Raw genomic sequence first — 12,024 nt, 5'->3', positions numbered from 1 at the left:
AACAACATACACAAAGGGGCAGTTAGGGATAGTGTGAGTGTGTTTAAGGGAAGTGCCTTGGAAAATGAACGATAGCAAAGAAAGATAAATTTGATCCAGAATGTAAAGAATTGTGAATGTTATGACGACGGATTATTGGCTCTTTTTAAGGGGGGTCAGTGAGGGAAATGGGAGTTCTGGTGGCGCAGTTGTTAAGAGCTCAGCTGCTAGCCAAAAAATTCAGCAGTTTGAATCCACCAGTCCTGCTCTGTCCTATAGCATCACTATGAGTTGGAATCGCCTCGATGGCAATGGGTTTGGTTGTTTTTTTGTTTGTTTGTTCATTTGTTTTGGGGGGCTTTGGGTGGGAAATGGAGAGAAAAAAATTGTTATAATTATGCTTAAAAAGGAATAATCTAGATACTCCAAAACCTCAACAGCAAAAAGACAAATAACCCAATTAAAAAATGGGCAAAGGATATGAACGGTGCTTCACCAAAGAAGATATTCAGACAGCTAACAGACACATGAAGAAATGCTCACGATCATTAGCCATCAGAGAAATGCAGATCAAAACTACAATGAGATATCATCTCACCCCAACAAGGCTATCATTAATCCATAAAACACAAAATAACAAATGCTGGAGAGGTTGTGGAGAGACTGGAACACTTATACACTGTTGGTGGGAATGTGAAATGGTACAACCACTTTGGAAATTGATTTGGAGCTTCCTTAAAAAGCTAGAAGTAGAAGTACCATACGATCCAGCTATCCCACTCCTTGGAATATATCCTAGAGAAACAAAAGCCGTCACACAAATAGATATATGCACACCCATGTTCATCGCAGTACTGTTCACAATAGCCAAATGATGGAAGCAACCTAAGTGCCCATCGATGGACGAATGGATAAACAAACTATGGTATATCCACACAATGGAATATTCCGCAACTATAAAGAACAATGATGAAGCTGTGAAACATCGTATAACTTGGTGGAAGCTAGAACTTATTATGCTAAGTGAATGTAGTCAGGCACAGAAGGACAAATACTGTATAAAACCACTATTATAAGAACTCAAGAAAAGGTTTATACACAGAAAAAAACATTCTTTGATGGTTACAGGGGTGGGGAGGGAGGGTGAGGCTTAATCACTAACTAGATAGTAGATAAGAATGATCTTAGGTGAAGAGGAGAACAGCATACACTACAGGGGAAGCCAGCACAACTAGACTAAGGCAAAGCTAAGAAGTTTCCTGAATACAATCAAATACTTTGAGAGACAGAGTAACAGGGATGCGGGGCCTGGGGACCATGCTTTCAGGGGACATCTAGGTCAATTGGCATAACAAACCTTATTAGGAAAATGTTCTGCATCCTACTTTGGTGAGTGGTGTCTGGGCTCTTAAAAGCTTGCAAGCGGCCATCTAAGATGCATCAATTGGTCCCAACATCTTGGAGTAAAGGAGAACGAAGAACACCAAAGACACAAGGAAAATATTGGCCCAAGAGATAGAATGGGCCACATAAACCAGAGACTTCATCAGCCTGAGACCAGAAGAACAAGATGGTGCCTGGCTACCACCAATGAACATCCTGACAGGGAACACAACAGAGGGTCCCTGATGGAGCAGTAGAACGATGGGATGCAGAACTCAGATACTAGTAAGAAGACCAGACTTAATGGTCTGACTAAGACTGGAGGCACCCCGGAAAGCAAGGCCCCTGGTCTCTCCATCACCCCAGAACTAAAACAATTTCCAAGGCCAACTCTTCAGACAGGGATTGGACTGGACTGTGGGACATAAAGTAATACTCGTGAAGAATGTGCCTCTTAGACAAGTAGATATAAGAGACCAAAGGGGCAGCTTCTGTCCAGAGGTGAGAGGGGAAGGCAGAGAGAGTTAGGAGTTGGTTGAATGTTCATGGGAATCAGGGGTGGAGGGGAGGAGTGTGCTGTTGCAGAATGGGGTGAGCGGTTGGGGTCTCATAACAATGTATGTTAGAAAAAATTCTGTATGGGAGACTAACTTGAAATGTAAACTTCATTTAATTACATCGATTAAAAAAAAAAAGTACTTGGAAAAAAAAGGAATACTCTGACAGTGTATAGGATGGACACTAACTTGAACTTTTGACGGGAATGTTTAGATAATTTGCTTTTCCCCAGTATTCTTATTTTTTTGAAATAAAAGTATTTCACGTGTGCTGGTGGGAACAGGGGCCCCTTGTTAATGATTACTCTTCAGGCAGTACAAATATTCCTTCCATTGCATCAGGTTTGGCATAAAGTCCACAACCTGCTTATTCTGAAATAAGTCTGAAATAATTGTAACTGGTGTGAGTAGGCTTTGGGAAATGCTGCCTTTAGACTGCTAAAGAGAGCCTGCCAGATGTTTGCTGTTGTTTAATATGCTGTATTACCTCTTATTCTCCAATAAAAACATTTAGATAGACTTTTTAAAAAAGCATAGAGAAACTGTTTCATAAATTCCAATCTCATTTATAGTTGAGCTGGAGGAGTGGTTTGAAATTTGGTCCTTCCGTTTATGATTTGCTGTTTTTCAAATACAGCTTTTCATTGATTTGTGCCATACAACTTCAAGAGCTTCTATCAAGCAACTGCAAGGTCAAGCATGGAGCAAGCGATCCATTATAGCTTTGGATGGGTCAAAGAATTTCTTCCCTGTGAACTATTTGGTGAATTATGTTTCCTAATGTGAACTGGATTTCAGAGATGAGGAATCATGAAGACTGTTGCCTTTTGTTTTTTTAGCTTTTCCTGATGAAAGTAAATTTCATGGCAGGTGTGAAGTTCAATTCTAAAAGTAATCACACAGCCTGAGCTCACAAAATAAGCTAGATTAAAACCTCCTGCAGTAGTGTATGCTCTTTGAATGAATGGAGGGCCACTGAGGACATTAAGAGACATGTGTTCCATTACACAAGCTGCTATCCACTTAATCATCTGGACACAGTGGCATTTGTTTCTACTCATTAGAAAATCTCAATTATGCCAAGTTGGCCATTCCATTCATCTACTTGTTAAGCTTTGATGTTACAAAGATGGATTGTTTAAATTCTTAATTTTCAATTTCTGTGAAGTTATATTTAAATTATACTTTCTAATCACAATAGTAACATAATTCACATGTTTTTCATATATGAGGAAACAATAGCATCACATTTCACTGAGCTGAGTGCTATGATTAAAAGCTAATGTACCCCAACTATAAAAAATGTATGATAATTATAATGTCTATGTAAAAAGACTTGCCATCCCTAGGAAATATATTTTAAAATTTGCCCAAGTGACCCCTGGAAGAGAATATAGGGACAAAACTATGGGACCTATTTTTTTTTAGTGATAGATTACTTATCTCCTAAAAATTAAATATGTATGTTCATCAAAAAACTTTATCAAAAGAGTAAAAAGAGAACCTGCAGATTTGGAAAAACTCTTTGGGAAATGATATATTCAGTAAAGGAGTAGTATCTAAAATATACAGAATATTTCAACAACAAAAAGACACACAACCTAATTAAAATTGGGCAAAGGATAGGAATAGACACTTCAACAAAGAGGACATTCAAATGGCCGATAAACACATGAAAAGATGCTCCTGATAATTAGCCATCAGAGAGATGCAGATCAAAACTACAATGAGATACTATCTCATCCCTGCAAAAATGGCACTGATCAAAAAACCAGAAAATAACAACTGCTGGTGAGGTTACAGGGAGATTTGGAACCCTGCTCCACTGCTGGTGGGATTATAAATTGGTTCAACCACTATAGAAAACAGTATGCCATTTCCTCAAAAAGCTAGAACTAGAAATACCCTACAATCCAGCAATCTCACTCCAAGGTATATACCCTAGAGAACTGAAATTACTAACATGAGCAGATATATGCACAACTATGTACATACATCATTCAGCCTTATTCACAATAGAAAAATGATGGAAACAACGTAACTGCCCACCAACAAACTGTGGTACATACACACAATGGGATACCACGCAGCCATAAAGAATAACCATGAGTTCTCAAAAGATACTATAACGTGGATGAATCTGGAGGACATTATGCTGAGTATATAAATCAATCACAAAAGGACAAATACTGTATGATCTGACTATTATAAAAGGACAAGAATAGGTACTTATACAGAAAGCAACATTCTTTGGTGGTTACCCGCGATAGAAGGGAGAAGGAAGGGGAATCACTTTCTAGATACTAGATAAGAGACACTTGCTAGTTTTGTTGATGGGTAATGCAATATGGAATAAGGGTGAAGTCAGCACAACTTGACCAAGGTAAAAGAAGACACTCAGAAGTACACAAGAATAAGGGACAATTTTGGTAAAAGCCACAACGTATACAATTTGCAACAACAGTGATAACAACTAAAAAATATGTGTGTGGTTACATAGGTAGATATGTATGCTTATATATGTATAAGTAAGCACATATGAATATACAGATATGCATGTATAGGGGTATCAGTAGGCAAATGTGTATATACATGCTTGTATGTGCTGCATATATATTCATATATAAAATAAAGCACAAAGAGGGCACAGTTGCGGATACTTCTTAGACAAATACTTCAAAGGATAGGGTTTCTGGGTTTGAGGGCTTAGGACCATAGTCTGGGGTGGAGGGCAACTAGGTCAATTGGCATAACATAACACACAAATATTCTACATTTTAATTTGGTGAGTAACGTCTGGGGTCTTAAAAGTTTGTGAGCAGCCACCTAAGATACAACTATTGGTCTCTATGCATCTAGAGCAAAAGAGAAAGAAAGAAACCAAAGACTCAAAGAAGAAACTAATCTACAAGACTAAGTCTACATGAAAGATGGCCTCATCTACCTTGAGACAAGAAGAACTAGATGGTGCCTGGCTACAAATACTGACCATTCCAACCAGGGACACAATAGATAGTCTCAGATAGAATAGGAGAAAAATGTAGAACAAAACTGAAATTCCTAAAAAGGACCAGATTTACTGGACTGGTAGAGACTAGAGGAGCCCCTGAGACTAAAGCCCTGAGATACTCTTTAAACATGGAACTCAAACATTCAAGGTGATCACCTATCAGCCAAAAGACAGTTGCTCATAAAATAAATAATACCACCCATGAGTACTGTGTTGTTCATCTAAACAATCATAAAATGAGACCTCATGGTCAATATTTACCCTAGACCTGAGATTTAAGATAAGGAGGGACAAGGAAGCTAGGTTAATGGCAACAGAACAACCAGAATGGAAACAATGAGTATGCTGACATATTGTGAAAAGTGTAACCAATGTCACTAAATAATATGTTTAGAAATTGTTAAATGAGAACCAATTTTCTATGCAAATTTTCTCCAAAATCATAATAAAATATTTTTTTTAAATTTGCACAATTAATTGTTTTGGTAATTGCTAACATAGCAGTTTAGAAACACAACATATCCTCCCCATCAACTAAAACAAAGATCTTGTTTTTATATTTGCAAGATGTAACATTTGGGCCAATCAATAAGAAAGGAAGATCCTGTCTAACTTAAAACATTCTGTAACAGTACATCCATATATCACCAATCTCATGACAAATGAATCCTTATTCTTTGAATTAATTGTATTTTCCAGTCTTGGCACAAATTAACAGACTGTGTCTCTTTTCATGGGTTGACTATTTTAGGAGACTTAAATTTACTGCTTTAACACTTCCACTAACACTTCCTAAGAAAGTGGGAGAAGTGCACTTTTTTTTAATCAAAGAGCGTTAGCAATATTCCTTTTGGGGGAAAGAAGGTAATTATCAGAAAGTGGCTTTTTTAAAAATTCTATAACATTGTGTGATAATAATTAGAGAAGGATGTTGTCAAAGATCAAAGAATAATTAGAAATCAGAACCATAACTTGAGTTAGTTTTTTAAATTGACTCTGAAGGCAGAACACTATGTTTCTAGTAGAGTCTCTGACTTGTGGCTGCTTAGCTTCATGACCTTGATCAATTAATGTGACACATGCACCTCAATTTCTTCATCTATAAAATATGTCCTATGACCTTTTTGCTGTGACTTTAAAGAATTTAGTGAGATACCATGCATCAAAATGTTAACCTTTTTAAGTGCAAAACCTTGGAAAAATAATGCAGCAAAATATGTAGTATTTTGCCAGTTTTTAAATAGATATATGCAGATAATTATACTCCTAATTTACCTTAAGAATACTGACCTCTATTTACAAAAGAAAAAATTAATTAAAATCATAGATGGTGAAATTTGAAAGACAATTTAGAGAAAAGATCAATTTGCTCATTCGAAAAATTTTAAAAAAAGATGATAGATTTAGGATAACTTGGCATGATGGTGTTGTAGAGTAACAATACATGCTCTTTTTAAAATATGATCAAGACAGATTCATTGAAAGGAAAGACAACTCAAGCTGGGGATGCACTGAATTTCACAAAGGGAAAGCCAGCACACCACTCTGCTGGAGTCACACAGCCATATTTGTATAGTAAAACCAGGAACTTTGAGGCGCAGTATACTGATTGATTGTCAAGCAGTTAGGGAACTGGGAGGTGGACATCTCAAAGTGGGGCTTTTGCTAGGACTGGTTTACAGAGCATATGTGGGTTAATGGGATTGGTTTGCATGACATTCCTTTCTGGGAACATAAAGGTTAGATATGCTGTATGTATCAAGACTCCTTAGAAGAAGCTAATGTTTGTGTCAAGGCTCCTTGGGAAGAAGCAGACAACATTCTTTCTTAGCTTGGTTACAAAGAAAAAGATTTCCTCAGATGCAACAGTAAGTCTGTACAAAGGTTAATTGTTGTCAGGCCCAAGCTTGAACTAGCCACCTCTCTTTTAAAAGCTTATGTATATATATACACACACATACACACATACACATATATATATATACACATATACATACATATATATACACGTATGTATATGTTGTTGTTAGGTGCCATCAAGTAGATTCCGACTCATAGCGACCCTGTATACAAAAGAACAAAACACTGCCCCGTCCTGCACCATCTGTGTTTGAGCCCATTGTTGCAGCCACTGTGTCAATCCATCTCTTTGAGGGTCTTCCTCTTTTCTGCTGAACCTCAATTTTACCAAGCATGATGTCCTTCTCCAGGGACTTGTCCTTTCTGATAACATGTCCAAAGTATATGAGATAAAGTCTCATCATCCTTGCTTCTAATGAGCATTCTGGTTGTACTTCTTCCAAGACGGATTTGTTAGTTCTTCTGGCGGTCCATAGAATAGTCAATATTCTCATCAACATCATGATTCAAAGGCATCAATTCTTCCTTGGTTTTCCTTATACGTTGTTCAGCTTTCACATGCATACGAGGTGACTGAAAACACTATGGCTTAGGTCAGGCACATCTTAGTCCCTAAAGTGACATCTTTGCTTTTAACCCCTGTTTTTTAATTGTTGTAGTTTAAATGAAAGTTTACAATTCAAGTTAGTCTCTCATACAAAAATTTATACATACATTGTTGTGTAACCTAATTGCTCTCCCTATATGGTGACAGCACAATCCTCCTTTCCACCCCTGATTTCCCTTTCCATTCAACCAGCTCCTGATCCTCTCTGCTTTTGCATCTCACCTCTGGACAGAAGCTGCGCATTTAGTCTCATGTATCTGCTTGAGCTAAGAAGCACACTCCACGAGTATCATTTTATGTCCCATAGTCCGGTCTAATCTTTGTCTGAAAAGTTGGCCTCAGGAATGGTTTTAGTTCTGGGTTGACAGAGAGTCCAGGGGCCATGCTTTCAGGGGTTCCTCCAGTCTCAGTCAGATCATTAAGTCTGGTCTTCTTACTAAAATTTGAGTTGTGCACCCCACTTTTTTCCTGCTCCATCAGGGACTCTCTGTTTTGTTCCCTGTCAGGGCAGTCATTGGTGGTAGCCAGGCACCTTCTAGTTCTTCTGGTCTCAGGCTGATGCAGTCTCTGGTTTATGTGGCCCTCTCTGGCTCTTGGGCTAATACTTTCCTTGTGTCTTTGGTGTTCTTCATTCTCCTTTACTCCAGGTAGGTTGGGACCAATTGATACATCTTAGATGGCCACTCACTAGCTTTTAAGACTCCAGACACCACTCACCAAAGTAGGATGCAGAACATTTCTTAATAAACTTTGTTATGCCAATTGACCTAGATGTCTCCTGAAAGCATGGTTCCCAGACCCCGCCCCTGCTAGTCTGTCCCTCAAAGTATTTGATTGTATTCAGGAAACTTCTTAGCTTTGCCTTAGTCCAGTTGTGCTGACTTCCCCTGTAGTGTGTGCTGTCCTTCCCTTCACCTAAGATAATTCTTGTCTACTATCTAGTTAGTGAATAACCTTCACCCTCCCTTCTCACCCTCATAACCATCAAAGAATGGTTTCTTCTGTGTTTACACCTTTTCTCGAGTTCTTATAAGAGTGGTCTTATACAACATTTGTTCTTCTGTCACTGACTAAATTCACTCAGCATAATGTCCTCCAGATTCCTCCATGTTAGAAGATGTTTCACAGCTTCATCGTTGTTCTTTATTGTTGCATAGTATTCCATTGTGTGAATACACCATAATTTGTTATCCGTTCTTCTGTTGATGGGCACCTAGGTTGTTTCACGAACAGTGCTGCAATGAACATGAGTGTGCATATATCTATTCGTGTAACGGCTCTTATTTCTCTAGGATATATTCCAAGGTGCGAGATTGCTGGATCGTATGGTACTTCTATTTCTAGCTTTTTTAGGAAGCGCCAAATTGATTTCCAAAGTGATTGTACCATTTCACATTCCTACCAACAGTGTATAAGTGTTCCAGTCTCTCCACAACTTCTCCAGCATTTATTATTTTGTGTTTTTTTGATTCATGCTAGTCTTGTTGGGATGAGATGGTATCTTATTGTGGTTTTGATTAGCATTTCTATAATGGCTAATGACCGTGAGCATTTCTTCATGTGTCTGTTAGCCACCTGAATGTCTTCTTTGGCAAAGTGCCTGTTCATATCTTTTGCCCATTTTTTAATTGGGTTATTTGTCTTTTTGTTGTTGAAGTTTTCAATATCTTGTAGATTTTAGAGATTAGATGCTGATCGGATTTGTCGTAGCCAAAAATTTTTTCCCAGTCTGTAGGTTGTCTTTTTACTCTTCTGGTGAATTCTTTTGATGAGCATAAGTGTTTGATTTTTTGGAGCTCCCAGTTATCTAGTCTCTCTTCTGGTGCTTGTGCATTGTTACTTATGGTTCGTATTCTGTTTATGCCATGTATTAAGGCTCCTAGCATTGTCCCTATTTTTTCTTCCATGAACTTTATTGTTTTCTATTTTATATTTAGATCTTTGACCCATTTTGAGTTAGTTTTTGTGGATGGTGTGAGGTATGGGTCTTGTTTCACTTTTTGGAGATGGATATCCAGTTATGCCAGCACCATTTGTTAAAGAGATTGTCTTTTCCCCAATTAACAGACTTTACACCTTTGTCAAATATCAGCTGTTCATAGGTGGATGAGTTTATGTCTGGATTCTCAATTCTGTTCCATTGGTCTATGTGTCTGTTGTTGTACCAGTACCAGGCTGTTTTGACTACTGTGGCAGTATAATAGTTTCTAAAATCAGGTAGTGTGAGGCCTCCCACTTTGTTCTTCTTGAGTAGTGCTTTACTTATCTAGGGCCTCTTCCCTTTCCATATGAAGATGGTGATTTGTTTCTCCATCTCATTAAAAGATGCTGGTGGAATTTGGATTGGGATTACATTGTATCTGTAGATGGCTTTGGGTAGAATTGACATTTTCACAATGTTGAGTCTTGCTATCCATGAGCATGTTATGTTTTTCCACTTACACAGGTAAGTTTTCTTTGTATAGGTCTTTCACGTCTCTGGTTAGATTTATTCCTAAGTATTTCATCTTCTTGAGGGCTGTTGTAAATGGTATTGATTTGGTGATTTCCTCTTTGAAGTTCTCTTTGTTGGTTTAAAGGAATCTAACTGATTTTTGTATGTTTATCTTGTATTCTGATACTTCGCTTAAATCTTCTATTAGTTCCAGTAGTTTTCTTGTGGATTCTTTGGAGTTTTCTATGTATAAGATCATATCATCTGCAAATAGAGATACTTTGACTTCTTCCCTACCAATCTGGAGGCCCTTTATTTCTCTTTCTAGCCCAATTTCTCCGACTAGGACCTCCAGCACAATGTTGAATAAGATAAAGGACATCCTTGTCTGGTTCTCCTTCTCAAGGGGAATACTTTCAAACTCTTTCCATATAGGATAATGTTGGCTGTTGGCTTTGTATAAATACCCTTAATTATACCGATGAATTTCCCTTCTATTCCTATTTTGTTGAGAGTTTTTATCATGAGTGGGTATTGGACTTTGTCAAATGCCTTTTCTGCATCGATTGATAAGGTCATGTGGTTCTTGTCTTTTGTTTTATTACATGATGGATTACATTGATTGTTTTTCTAATGTTGAACCATCCCTGAATACCTGGTATGAATCCCAGTTGATCACGGTGAATTCTTTTTTTGATACGTTGCTGAATTCTATTGGCTAGAATTTTGTTGAGGATTTTTGCATCAAAGTTCATGAGGGATATTGGTCTGTAATTTTCTTTTTTTGTGGTGTCTTTACCTGGCTTTTGTATCACGGTTATGCTGGCTTCATAGCATAAGTTTGGGAGTATTCCATCATTTTCTCCGCTCTTTAGTAGCAGTGGTGTTAACTCTTCGCTGAAAGTTTGGTAGAATTCTCCAGTGAAGCCGTCCAGGTCAGGGCTTTTTTTTTCTTGCAAGTTTTTTAATTACCTTTTCTATCTCTTCTTTTGTTATAGGTTTATTTAGTTGTTGTATCTCTGTTTGTGTTAGTTTAGGGAGGTAGTGAGTTTCTAGAAGTTTGTCCAGGTTTTTCAATTTGTTAGAGTACAGTTTTTCATAGTATTCCCTGTTATGATTATTTTAATTTAAGTTGGGTCTGTTGTGATATCACCCATCTCATTTCTTATACAGGTTATTTGCTTCCTCTCCTGTTTTTCTTTTGTCCATTTGGCCAATGCTTTGTCAATTTTGTTGATCTTTTCAAAGAACCAGCTTTTGGTCTTGTTAACTTTCAATTGTTTTTCTATTCTCTGTTTCATTTAATTCTGCTTTAATTCTTATTATCTCCTTTCTTCTGGCGCCCGAGGGCTTCTTTTGCTGCTCTCTTTCTACTTGTTCCAGTTGTAGGGTCAATGTTATGATTATGGCTCCTTCTTCTTTTTGGATGTGTGCATTTATTGCTATAAACTGACCTCTGAGCACTGCTTTTCTGTGTCTCACAGGTTCTGATAGGATGTGTTTTCATTCTTGTTTGATTCTACGAATTTCTTTATTCCATCCTTAATTTCTTCTATAACCCAGTATTTTCTCAGCAAGGTGTTGTTCCGTTTCCATGTGTTTGATTTTTTTTTCCTTGCTTTTTCTGTTATTTATTTCTATTTTTATGGCTTTGTGGTCAGAAAAGATGCTTTGCAATATATCAGTGCTTTGGATTTTGTTAAGGCTTGCTTTATGGCCTAATATGTGGTCTATTCTGGAGAATGTTCCATGTGCGTTGGAAAAGACAGTATACTTGGCTGCTGTTGGGTGAAGTGTTCGGTATATGTCTATGAGATCAAGTTGGTTGATTTACCATTTAAGTCTTCCGTGTGTTTCTTGAGCTTCTTTCTGGATGTTCTGTCCTTCACCAAAAGTGGTGTGTTGAAGTCTCCTACTACTATTGTGGAGCTGTCTCTCTCTCCTTTCAGCGCTGTTAGAGTTTGTTTTATGTATTTTGCAGCCCTGCTGTTGGGTGCCTAGATGTTTATTATAGTTATGTCCTCCTGGTGTATTGACCCTGTAATCATTATACAGTGTCCTTCCTTATCCTTTGTGGTGGATTTTACTTTAAAGTCTATTTCGACAGAGGTTAATATTGCCACTCCTGCTCTTTTTTGAGTGTTGTCTGCTTGGTATATTTTATTCCATCCTTTGAGTTTTAGTTTGTGTTTGT

Source organism: Trichechus manatus, unplaced genomic scaffold, assembly GCF_000243295.1.
Source record: "Trichechus manatus latirostris isolate Lorelei unplaced genomic scaffold, TriManLat1.0 scaffold00025, whole genome shotgun sequence".
Taxonomy (NCBI): domain Eukaryota; kingdom Metazoa; phylum Chordata; class Mammalia; order Sirenia; family Trichechidae; genus Trichechus; species Trichechus manatus.
Note: the sequence above shows the minus strand (reverse complement) of the source record.